We start from the raw sequence: 14,056 nt of genomic DNA on the forward strand, positions 1-14,056 counted from the left end.
GGAGCTGGGGCTGTTCAGCCTGGAGAAGAGCAGGCTCAGAGGAGACCTCATCACTCTCTACAACTACCTGAAAGGAGGTTGGAGCCAGGTGGGGGTTGGTCTCTTTTCCCAGGCAACTCTCAGCAAGACAAGAGGGCACAGTCTCAAGTTGTGCCGGGGGAGGTTTAGGTTGGACATTAGAAGGAATTTCTTTACTGAGAGGGTGATCAAGCATTGGAATGGGCTGCCCCGGGAAGTGGTGGGTTCTCCATCCCTGGAGATATTTAAAAAGAGACTGGATGTGGCACTCAGTGCCATGGTCTGGTAACTGCAGTGGTAGTGGATCAAGGGTTGGACTTGATGATCTCTGAGGTCCCTTCCAACCCAGCCAATTCTATGATTCTATGATTCTAAGACAGGCTGAGAATTGGGGTTGTTCAGCCTGGAGAAGAGAAGGCTCTGGGAAGACTTTATGGCAACCTTCCAGTACCTAAAGGAGAGCCTACGGAAAAGCTTTGGAGGGACTTTTTCCATAGAACAAGGGGGAAGATTTTCAAAGTGAAAGAGGGGAGATTTAGAAGAGATATTAGGAAGAAATTCTTTACTGTGACAGTGGTGAGATACTGGCACAGGTTGCCTATAGAAACTGTGGATGTCCCCTCCCTGGAAGTGTTCAAGGTCAGGTTGGATGGGGCTTTGAGCAACCTGGTCTAGTAGAAAGTTTTCCTCCCCAACCAGAGAGGTTGGAACTAGATGATCTTTAAGTTCTCTTCCAACCCAAAGCATTTTGTGATTCTGTTTGTGCCCAATACTTCTAGTAGTGTCACGGAGAACCGTTGAAAAAATGCTGTCTTCCTCTTATTTGCACCCTCCCTTCAAATATTTATATAAATTAATAAGATTCCCCTCAAGTCTTTTCTTCTCCAGGCTAAACAGACCCAGATCTCTCTATCTTTCCTCATATGTGAGGTGCTTCAGGCCCTTAGTCATCCATGTGGCCCTTTGTTGGTTTGGCTCTACTATGGCCATATCTCTCTTGCATTGAGGAGCTCAGAACCAGACACAGTACTTCAGGTGTGACCTCAAAAGTGATGAATTAAGGGTAAGAATCAAGTCCCTCAACCTGCTGACAACATGAGCTGCCAGCAATAAACTTTTCATAGTCTCGAGACTGAGGTAGATCCATCAATCTTAGTGGAGAGTGGCTATGGCCCTGATACCTGCATGAAATAAAGAAGTCCCTCTCATGATACAGAGGGAAAAAAAATGAAAACCAAACTCATAGTGAAGACGGTTGCTCAGACAAACCTGCAAACAGGACTGGGACTGGGGAATGAAGGAAAGACTAGCATTGTTCTTCTTGATTTCTCCTTTATCTCATAAATCTGATAATTTTATTTCAGCAGGGACTGGCACATCAGACCAGAAGTGATTGAGAAAAGTAAAACTGGGGCAAAATACTTAATGCATGGGGTCCTTTTAGTCTGATTTGTTTGGGCACTCTCCTTATCTTACAGAAATGTAGCAGGAAGAGTTATTGTGCTACTGTTAGAAATTTGGAATAATGCCATCGGAAGAATTTTTTCCCTTCGTACTGGGGCATACTCAAGCAACTGAGAAGTCCTTTTTCAATCTTTTTGGATAACTGTGACAGAAAATTCAACATTGGGATTCCAGGAACTGGAGCAGAATGAAGGAAACAATAAGGCTACTTCTACTCTAGTCAAGCCCTCAGGCCAGGTAGTACAATATAGTGTGCTTTGTTTCCATTGCAGTTGGAGCATGAAAAATCCAAGAATATTTTTTTCTTCTGCTGTGCAATTCTCAGGAAGATGCTAAGTAATCAGGGACACTTTTGTTAATTTAAAAAAACCTGTGAAGTAAGAAATCATGCTGCAGACACAGGAATGAGTGCAGGGTAAAGAAAAGTGTTGAAAGTCTATTGACCTTTGCAATTGCCAGAAATAATATTCTGGGGACAGAAGCATTGAATAAACACATACCTCATATTGATTCAGCCAAGGCTCAAAGATAGAAATAACACTCTAGTCCCAAGAGTATAAAATGTGCAATCTGCTGATACAAATGCAGCTATTTCATGTGAAGAAAAGAATAGTTCTTTAACTTCTTCTTTTCCTGTACAGTGTATCAGATCATAGAAGAACACAAACCCTTCTTCCATCCTTCTCATTGAAAATGTGATGATTTTCACACTAATTGTCAAATGTTTTTCCTTGTCTATGCCTAGAGGACATTATTTTGCTGCTGCTTACTTAATCAAAGAAAAATATTTCTCCTCCTGTCAGTAACTAATTCAGAACTGAATGAAAAGATTTTGTACGTCTGATAAGAGTTTTCCTGTTACACAATGTTTTCTTCAGATAAGTGACTGAGTCCTCAGAAGCACAATGTCAGATTTACACAAGCTTTCATTTGGAAGAGTGGGAAAGTTTAGAATGGTTTGGCACGATCCAATTAGCCTCTACCAATGAAGATTGATTATGATCGCTATTTACACATATGCATAGCATGCCTAATTACTGAGCAAGTCTGAATGAAAATATTTCAGTATTGTCAACAAGGTTGTCATTCAAAGAAAAATAAACAGAAAACAAAAAACCCAAACCAAACCAAACCAAAACAAACAAACAAACAAACAAACAAACATACTATATCATCAGCTGAAAAAAGGACATATTACATTCTGCAGTTTAAATTAAAAGGAAAGAGCTGATAGAGAACAAATTCCAAGAAGCATAACTTGCCTGGAGATTCTATGGCAATTGATAAAGCTCTGTAGGGAGTGAAATACACTATTGACCTATAAAAGAGAATTTCTGCTGAAAGAGAGTAAACAAGTTCTGTGCAAACCAAAATCAGTCAAGTACAACTGACTTTTTTATTTAGCAGCTAGAAAGTTAGATTTAAAATTATTTTAGCTATTGCCACATTTTAATTTTTTTTGCAGGTGCAGCATGTACATATTTTTAGAGTGAAAAAAAATATCTACCACAAACAGTGAAATGACATGACATTAAGGGTGGGAAAAATTGGTCAACTCCATTTTAGCTGGCAATAGCACTCCATACTCAAAACGACAGGTTTGTTATTTGTCAAGTCAAAAAGCAAAAATGTAAATTAATGACTATTAAATGTATGTATGTGCAAAATGGTTGTTTGTTGTCAGAAAACCAAATCCTGGTATTCACTTGCAATGAGTAGTTGCTCAATACTTAAGCCAGTGCAATTGGACTTAATGGGATTTCACTGGAACTTCATGGAGTGTTATTGTTTGCTAACATATATAACAAAAAAAAAAATATATATATATATACAACATATATAGATACAAACTCTACTCTCCCCCTCAAAAAAAAAAAATAAATATTAGTTTGATGGCAACAGGATGTAAAAGATAACCCTAACCCTAACCCTGCCGCTTAAATAGGTCTTGAACTTATTATTTTCTGTAAAGTAAGTAGGAAGATGCAAGAAAATTCTCTACTTTGTCATCATTCTGCTAGTTTTCAGCTTCCTCAGAGATTAGAAAATTAAAACTAAATTCATGAATTACAGCCCCTCCAGAGCTTTAAGTGCCACCATTGTTCCTTTGGTTTCCACTATACTTCTCATGACCTGCTAGGCACAGTGCTCAGTTAAGAAGCAGGAGGTATGAAGAGCCATCAGGGAGCAGAATACAATCAACAGAATGTTCTGTGATTGGTGAAATTCAACCCTTTGAAATCAGTAAACAAATTAAAGAAGTTAATTAGGAAGCTTGTGTTTTGCTGTAAAACATATTTGAATCTGATCAGGTACTATTTTAATTTCTCTGTTTTGTGCTACCTTTTTAAAAATGCTTTTAAACATGCCATTCATTGAATGTATAGCCTTCTGAGTAAAGCCCTTAGTTTGTGTCTTATTCTCTATCCCAGACATCTGGTTCTTACTGCAGCATGTGTATGAATGCAACATTAGTTGAAAATAATGAAGGACTATGTTTTTATTTGCTATCAAACAAAATAACTTCTCTGTTTTTTGCAAGGGGGAGGGAGAGAATAGTTGGTTTTGGGGTTTTTAAAAGACTTTATTTTCCTTCACAATGACAGATCTGTAGATCTATGTTATTTAGAAGGGTGAAACATATCTCAATGTGGGACTGAGAATTATTTTTATTATATTAGAGGGCAATGTCACTGTATATCAATTGAATGATTTTTCATACGTGGAAGAGAGATTAATACAATTTCAGTATATGTCTAGAAATACAATCAGCCCCCATTTATTTTCTGGAAAAAGTTGCCTGCATTTTGGAGAGACAGAGGAAAAATACCTAAGGCAATACAATGACTTCTTTATACTACATCTTACACTAGGCAACAGTGTCCAGCAATGTTATATTGGATATAATGAGAAGACCTTATTTTTCATGAAGGGCTAAGTTTTGAAAGTAGAGTATTTAAAATGTATTTAGACAGCTACAGATGCAAAGAAAGGCTCACTGAGATTTTTCAGAATCACTTTAATTCAGTATGTATACCCTTAGCGATAAAAGGTAAGGGTGAGTGGCATTCACCTGAATAATTTTAACAGTAAAATGTAGATGTCTAATTCTGAACTGGTCTACTCACATTAGACTCATGCCCACTAGAGATGGAAGACACCTAAGTATTGATCTAGATATTCTTCTAAAAAATAATTTTTCTATTTTCAGTAAATTAGAGGGACAAAATTCTACACATATCAATTAATCCAGATAACTGTTTTAGGAGAAGTCTCTGTCACTCTTTGATCTTTACATAGTGAGGCTAGATAATTAGCTTAATCTAACTCCTAATTTTTAAGTGCTAAAATTAGGATATATTCTATTCATTCTATCCAAAGCTACTTATCCAGAAAATGTTTGCTGGGTTGCAGCTTAATTATACTGATATGGAAACAGCAGAGCTCACACTTCTGCGCCGCCAAAAGCTCTGTAGTAAGATGTGTTTCTTTGAAGTTCTTTTCTCCTACTAATAAAAGTGAAAATATCACAGGGGTTTCACCCTATCTACCTGACAAAGGTCCATTCTACTGCTTGCTGAAAATCTGCTAAAGAAAATCAGGATTTTCTAACCCATGTCCTTGAAATAAGGTTCTTAAATTCATAATTAAATCTTTAAATAAATAGTTAAATTTAAAAAAAAAAAAAAAAAATCTCTGAGGGATGTCAATGAGAGTCTCTGGTCTTTCTTTGAAGGTAGAGCTACCTGGCTTGCTTATAAATAATGTATTACCTCTGCAGTGAAACCTTGAAAAGTTATCAGTTGCTTCAGGAACGCAGTGCAAGAGTCAGTGTGATTTAGGGTATTAAATAATTTTTTTCAGCCTTGAAAATTGAAATGTATATCCTTATTTGTAAGTAAAGCACTGGATATGTGCACCTCATTGGGCTTTCAGAATACTGCTTTTAAGGAGTAAAATCTCTCCTGAGGCAGCAGAATTTGTGGCTGTGCTGAAATTCACTTTTGCACCAAAACACGCACAAGTGTTAAGAAAGGACAGAACAAGACTTTCAGTACAGTACCTTCTTCAGATCTTTTCAAAGGCTCCAGTTCAAATTTGTATTCAGGGACCTTATAGGACAGATTTGAACCAGCTTTTGAATTTGTTTCTTGCTTTTCTTCTGTCACATACTTTTTCCTTTCTATTTGTAAATGAGCTCTTTAAAACAAAGAGAACACTGATTTTTTTCTTAATTTATACTATACAACCTTTTTTTTTTTTCTTTTGTGGATTTTTCAGATCTCTTTTTGTCTAATATCTAGTATGTGTCTCACTTAACCTCTTTTTTTTATTCTAAACTTGTCAGTGTTATTTTCTTGTGAAATTGCCTAGGTTTTATATCATGAGAAGTGAATAATCATATCTATTCACCTTCTCTGTGCCACTCATAATTTTAAAGTCTTTTATAGAATCTCAGTCTTGTCTGTTCAAGGTTATAAAGTCCCAGTCTATTTACTCATTCGTCATACTGAAGCTGTTCCATTACTTTGATCATTCTTGTTGTCCTTTTCTGTCTTTCTGATTCTACTCTACTTTTTAGGTAGATCTAGATAGATTCTAAAAACCTGCAAGATGCAGGCAGAAAGTGGATTCTTACAGAAAAATATTCTTTCTTTTTTCTTCTTAGCCAATAATGATAATTACTTTATTTTTTGACCACTATGGAATAGTAACACAATCTTTTGGTGCAAGATTTTTAGCAAAAGAGCACTATTGCCTGTAAATCAAACAAAAAACACTGTAATGTCTTCTATATATTAAAGAATGTCAGCTGTATGCAAGGGATTAAATTGGATCACAAAATACATCTATACGTTTGATATCATTGTCCCAGACTGCTTTTATAGCTAATTGAAAAAATAGATTTTGCTAAAGCATGACTGATCCCACCTACTTAGATACAGACTGTATGATAACAATAAATCTCAAGCTATATCCCTTTCTCCTTGTATAAAGAGTGTAGTGAATCTGTACAGTTGGCTCTACAGTTGACATCTGCTGGAGTTAAGCCTGATGACAAGTCTCACTGCTAAGTTCAGCTCCAGAAATGCACTTTTTAACTTTTGTTCTGTGATTAATTGAACAAAATTTCCTATCATTTTTTGTTTAGAAAGTAATGTGGTATATTTGTTTGTTTATCCATAATTTCGGTGAAAAGCAGAAAGATTACAGAATATTGGCAGCAACACAAGAAAAAATATTTAAAATGTCCAATATCACTTATAACACATTATGGTCATATGAAATAGAAGTATTTTAGACTGAAAGGCCAAAAAAAAATATATATATACTGAGCAGTATTTTCAAATGATACATGTAGCTCACCTTTTTCCTCATTTTAAGGGTTATATGCTCTTGATGGAAATCTGTTCTGTCTGTCCCTAAATATGATACAGCCTCCAGTTTACAAGGTTCATTAGCAATACACAGGACACAGGAAAGTGTTGACCTTGGATCTAAAATTCTATTCAGGTACAATCACATGAAGCAGAAACAAAGAAAATGAGCTATGTCAAATATTTTAATTACAATGTATTGGAGACTATCTCTCTTGAACGTAAACACGTTCAACAACTTTGATTAAGGATTTTCTGTGTGAAAATGCCAGCTTTCACTTTCCTTTATTCTTCATGTGTGCTGTGTTTGGAGGTCAGACAAGAGAATTTAGCACTCAACTGAAATCATCACTGCTGTGCTGGCAGCTGGAAGGATGTGACAAAGTGCAGTGACATTTACAAATCCCTTGATTGCCGGGGATGATTAGATGCCCTGGTTAGTCAGAGGAGGGTTTATTGTTTCTTTGTAGCAACTGTAAAAGAATCAGTCATCAGAGTGTATGTGCTCAGTATAAAAGGATAAAATAAAGGTGAAATACCTAGTCTAGAAATATGACAAATGAAAACTAGGGAACTAACTTGCTTCTCCTTATTTTTCAAGGCTTGAAAACATTAGAGTTTGGAATACCAAAGCAGTGATGAAACTTTAATGAAGGTGCTAATTTCTCGAAGTTGGGTTTATCACGTATCACTCAAAGATCAAACCTCAAGGATTAATTAGAAAGCTTAATTTCAAATTTAAGTACTTGTATAAAATTCATCTCTCCATAGCTTAGCCACTCAAGGTGAGGTGTCCACACCAGAGATCTATGCTTCTTCCACAGTGAATGGTTTACTGCCTGAAAAGTCTGTATTCTTCTTCCATTGCTCCACTTCAGTTTTACAACATAGAGCACCACTTCTCCATGACTCTAGTGAGAATACTATTCTGAAGTTTCATAGGGATTTCTCATTGTTCTTGTTTGTGTCCTGTTCCACTTTCTTTCACATGCAAATACTTGACATGTGCCTCCAGTGATGTTGCTTTCTCAAGAGGAGTGCTGGGGAATCCTCCATCTTGTATTCCACTGTCATCCTTGCTTCTCTTCTCCACTTGGAGCTCTGAACTCTATCCTCTAATGCTTTTAAGTAAAAGATGTCCTCATTTTCTTCAAATAGATTCTGTCTCAGTCCAGCAATCTTTGTTTCTTAAATATGTCTTTGTAGTTGTAAAACTTCATAACCTGCCTGCCACATCAGCCACACAACTCCATGGTGACCTACAAAGTGAATCTTTTCCTACCTGACCTTCCCCTTTCACAGGCAGGCCCAGGGAATACCCAAGTCGGGTTTCCATGTCATCTTCATGTCCTCTTCTTCCTTCATCTTCACCCCTGAAACCCTGTGGTCACTTCTAGCACACTTAAGGTCTCTCTGGACAGTACTGTTGGAACCCTTGTGGATGAACAACAAGGGGTAATACCTCTTGGCAGTCTCTCCCAAACATAGCCGATCTTGGTCATATATTACCTATGAAAACTGAAATAGCACTTGTATTAAAATGTGTGAGTATTATTACTTCGACTGTTAAAACAACACACCTTCTTGCTCGTGTTTCTTCCTCTGATGAAATAACTGCAAGTGTCAATCATATTTTTAAATGCATGAATAGGACTTAGTAGCTCAGGCAGACAGAAAGGATGAAGTACAAATGATTTATAGTTTTTCTCAGGATTAGTAATGTTGGATTTTTTTTTTTTTTTAAAGATTACAAGCTGCTTCTATGTTGTGGGTCTGGGTGGTACGATCTGCCTCCTGCCTGCTGTTATTATTTTTCACTCATGGGCATTTTGCAGCAGCATCTCTGCAGTTAGATGATGATGTTCCCTAGTTTTTAAAGAACTAGAAAGCAGGAAATTTTGAAGAAAGTCTCATGTAAGAAAGAAATTCACAGCTCATAGAAGAAGGGACTGGTCACTTCAGAGAACTACAGGGATGTTGTCAGAAAATGTAGGAAGGCAACAAGAAAGGACAAAGCAGAGGAAGTAAAAGAAAACAAGAAGAGCTTCTTCAAAGAGTAGTAGGAAAGGAAGAAAAGGAAAAATGTGGGCCCACTGATGAATGGGGCAGGAGCCCTGATAACAGAGGATGCAGAGAAAGAAGAGTTGCTGAATGCTTTCTTTGTTTCAGTCTTTACCCCAAAGACCATCCCCTGTGAACTCCAGACCCTGGATAAAGCAGAGAAAGCCTGGGGGAGGGAAGACTCACGAATGGTCAATGAAGATTGGGTTAGAGATCAGTTAATACAAATTGAATATAAACAAGTCCATGAGCCCTGATGGGATATACCCAAGTGTTAAGAGCTGACTACTTATTGCCCTACTTCTCCATCATTTTTGAAAGATCATAGCAAACAGGAGAGGTGACTGAGTACTGGAGGAAAGCCAGTGTCACACCAATCTTGAAAAAGGGCAAGAAAGAAGAGCCAGGCAATTACAGACAAGTTAGCCTCACCTCTATCCCTGGAAAAATGATGGAGCAGCTCATTCTGGAGTTCATCTCTAAACACATGGAAGAAAAGAAGGTTATCAGTTATCATGTTATTGGATTTACCAAGATAAGTGGAAAATCACCTTTATGAGGAAAGACTGAGGGAACTGGGTCTCTTCAGCTCAGAGAAGGAAAGAATGAGGGGCGCCTTTATGAATGTTTATAAATATGTAAAGGGAGAGAGCCAGGAGGATGGTGCCAGTCTCCTCTCAGTTATGGTCAATGATAGAACAAGAGGTAACAGATGTAAGCTTGAGCAAAGGAGGCTCCATATAAACACAAGGAGAAATTTTTTTACTGTGAGGGTGACATAGCACCGGAACAGGCTGCCCAGGCAGGCTGTGGAGTCTCCTTCTCTGGGCACATTTAAAACCCACCTGAACATGTTCCTACATGACCTCCTGTAAGTCATGGTTTGGCAATTGATAATTTTTTGAGGTTCCTTCCAATCCCTAACTTTCTGTGATTATTTGGTTCTGTGATTCTTTCAGTTCTTACAAAAACTATTAGAATCAGGATGCTCAGAATTCTCAATGGCCCGAGGCTAACTTTCTAATATTTAACATTATCCACAAATTATGTCCTTGTATGTGATGCACAGGTCCTGTTTTCATGTATATTAGGTAATATTAAAATAAAGAATGGAAAAATAAAACAGTCAGGAATCTGAAGAATAAAAGAAATCTGTCAAATTAATAGTATTTATTCTTCCAAGAGCTGGGTGTCCATGGTTATTTTGTTTCATCTGTTTTTATGTTGGCATTTGGCCACAAATTGGACCCTAATCGATTGACTTTGTACATGCTCATCCATTAGTTAGAAGATACATACTTTACCAAGCTTTGAACGCTAATCTATTACCTTGATTATTCTGTTGACCTATTCAATATAGGGTTATATTTCTTTTGAAATACATCAGCAAAGGCCACACTTCATATGAATGTCAGGTACGTTATAAAATGTACTGTTATCTCTATTCATGTATAGCTAGAGGATACAGTTAAATTAAGTTTTGCCCACAACAGAGAACTAAGATTCTGCAGTGTAATTAAATCCCAGCCCTCATAAATGGAGGCCTTGTAGATATTGTCACCATGTAGAAATTGACCAGTGACCAGTGAATTAAAGGTAAATGTATTATTTCTGCATATTTGTTTCTAAATTATTTTCTTGCTCCTCTTGCTATATGACATGAACAGCAGATGGGATTTTAGATGACAGACAGACTGATTTCCTATACGGAAAAAATTACTAAATTTGCTTTATATTCCTACTAATATAAAATATTTCTGTCTTACTAACCATACTGAAACAAAAAAAAGACGTGGATTTACAGTAGGCCTATGTGTTAGAGTTGCTTACTAAGGGTTAAAAATTATTGCGTTATACAGATAGGAAGGTGTAATAGGTGATTATAAAATTTGATCTATACTTATCTACTGACCTTTAAACTCTTTCTAAACAGAAGAAAAACTTATGAAGACAGCGCTCATGGAACACTGATTTAACATTATCACTAAATACAAATTTAAGTATAGCCTTTTTTTTGTAAGCCTTTAAGTAAATTTTGAAACTACCTCTGATTTCCTCTAACTTACTGTTGATTAATTTGAATAATTATATGATTTTTAAATTGATCCCAGTTGTTGTCAAACAATTTGTGCAGCTCTTTCTGTGACATTGAAAATGTTCTTTTTTTATACCTACCTTGATGGCCATAAAAGATAAGGTACAGCATGTATCAACCAAGAATTTCCTTCCTAGTAATATGTTTTGAGTGCTTTCTTCTTAATATTTCTAGAAGTTCTTTTCTGTTTTTATAACATCCAACCTGTTATCAATATTTTTGAAATAATAATTATGATTTTTCACCAGTCTGGTAAGATTTACCATTTAGTTTGTCCTTTCGCTTTTTGCCATTTGCCATTAGGAAATGATCCATGGTTACTAAAACAATACTTTCAAAGTAACAAAATTAGTCAAATACCAAAATAACTAAATAATTATTTGAAAATATTAGTAAAAAAATTATGGGCTGCACTTTGGAGTAAGACATCAAATTAATTCAACTTCTTTTAGTTTGTTATATTTATACTTAGTTGTTCTGTATTGTATACCATGAAAACTTGATAAAATTATTTCAGATTTATATATTTCAATAAGAAAAGTTTACTTTAAATCATGGAAAAGTATATAGTACAAAAAGTCTGGCAAGGGTATCTTAATTTAGGATACTAATCATAATTAACAAGAAAAAGATCAAAATTTAAGTGGGACAGCATACTTCTTAGGACATTACAAGACAAATACAATGCAATTAATTTTTTTTTGAAAGACAGAAAAAAAGAAAGTCCTACTGAATTTAATTGAAACTGAAAATTATGCAAAGGGTGAGATAGCGTTTTAATTTTGTCAATGTCTTTGAAAGAGATCTCTCAATAGAGGTTACCAGCACCAATAGAAAAGAAAAAAAAAAGCAACAAGCCACAACAGTGACAAAGGTTTGAGGTGATGGTTTGAGTATAAATTGCAAGTATCTGTTTTTTTGTTAATCATAACAAATTTTGAAAAATGGAGAGATATTAAGACAGGTGACATTCTGTTGTTTTATTTTTCTACTTGGGAAAACAATTGTTTCAGTGAAGCATTTTGAGCCTCCTCAACTTTCTAGAACTTTCCCACCTAATGACAGCTTCTTTCTAATGCAGTTAGCCTTACAATAATCTCTTCCTGTCAGTTCTCAGGGTTGATTTGGACAAGATAGGTGCTCTGAGTGTCTGGGCCATAAAAGGCCTTGTCACATAAAGCTGAAACTGTACAACTTAAGTTTGCATTCAGACAGTTAAAACACCAGCTGCTCACTGCTGGAGGCAATATGTAGTTTATTTCTCTTTCAATCATGATCTCCAGCACTTCTTAGGAAGGCAGCCTGAGGAATGATGGCCATTAATATAAATTTGAAGTCAGAGAGAAGATTAACACAGAAAATATCCATGCTTGTGCCAGCAAACAGTGACAAACCCCAGTGATTTAAAATACCTCACTGACAGTTTTGATTATAATTAAATCACAGACATATGGGGGCAAATAACTGAATGTCATTTGAGCTGTCTGAGAAGCAAAGAGAAGTTTCAGATGCAAAGGAATAGGAAATGTGTTCTTATTAAGTGCCAATTCTTCTGTTTGTTCCCTGTTCCTTGCTTTGGCAACTGATCCAGGAATGTAACCAATATTTTATAGCTAATATTTTCCTGATATGAAAATAGAGATTCTGACTTTTTAGAAAAGGATTTGCATTTTCGATGTAATCAAGAATTATTGTCCATTGCAATTTCTGGGAAGATACGTGGGGCTTCAGAGAAAACATGACCTGCTTACTAGACTGGAATACCTTCTGGACTGCTTGCTTGATGTGAAACACCAGCAGTTTCTTGAAAACAATCTATCTGCTGCAGATGTATTCAACAGCCAGGCTATGCTGTGATTGCCTTTGTTTATAAAGTGTAATTATTGATTCAGTTCTGAGAAGATTTAAAGTATGTAGCAATGAATAAGACAGCTGTGTTGATGACTATAAAGAATAAAAAGAAAGAATCAATATCTGTTTTGGATGCATTGAGGTGTCTATATAATGTTATTTTTATTTTCTAGATTACCTCTTATCCTGTTGTACGTGAAGCAGATGTGAGCCACACGTGAATTATTTTGCTTCCAGTGAGCTTTCTCCAGTACTTTAAAATGCACTGGTTAGCTCTAAATTATGTTTACCAATGGCTTAAATAGCTACTTAGGTGAGATTGTCACTTAAAATGATCTACTCTGCTTTTTCCCCAAAATTTAAGAACTAAAACTACATCCCTGACATTACCTATAATATACAAAATCACTCATATATGCCTACATATGTTGTAAATATACTTAAAGTAAATGATGTTTGTAACTTTATAAACATCTGAGATTGTTATTTTTGTATTTACCGATCATTTTTCTGAAAAATTCAAGAATGCAATAATGCTGAAATAAAATAGAAGTATCAGCTGAAACTTAAGATACAGAAATAATATATTATAAGTTCATTTTAAAACTCTTTAAAATAAACACATTGGTAAAATAATCCCAAAGGAAATTTCAAAAAAGTACAGGAAGAACATTGAAATCTGTAACTTGATAAAGGTAATGCAAGAAGCAGAGAAGAATCAAATAAGTGTTTTTTGCTATAGTGTGGCTGTCTAAGTAGTTTGCTTGTGCATCAAGAATACTTGACACTCCAAATCCAGGACAATAGGTTTCCCTTGATGACTCTTTAATTTTATAGTCTTCATTACTTAAAGACAAAAAAGACCTCTGAAAATTATTAGGGAAAAAGAAGATAAATTGATGTTACTTTGGAAGAAGATTAAAAGTTGATTAAATAGTAATAGTCTCTTTAACAGCCCTCTGGAGAGAAAGGGAAAACTGGACCAGATGAGAGTAGCTGGTGCAATGGTGCAGACCAGCATGACTTTTGATCTCTTGAAGCTAAGCTACAAGGTAGTCCTCATCACCAGCCATGGAAAAATTTAGTTTGTGCCAATAACAAAAGGGGGTCCAGATAAATTAAAGGGGAGGCACACAACAAAAGGTCAGGAGGGACTTAGACCTTCTCAGAGGATGAGCATTCCTCAAGG

This window comes from Heliangelus exortis, chromosome 3 (genome assembly GCF_036169615.1).
Source record: "Heliangelus exortis chromosome 3, bHelExo1.hap1, whole genome shotgun sequence".
Taxonomy (NCBI): Eukaryota; Metazoa; Chordata; class Aves; order Apodiformes; family Trochilidae; genus Heliangelus; species Heliangelus exortis.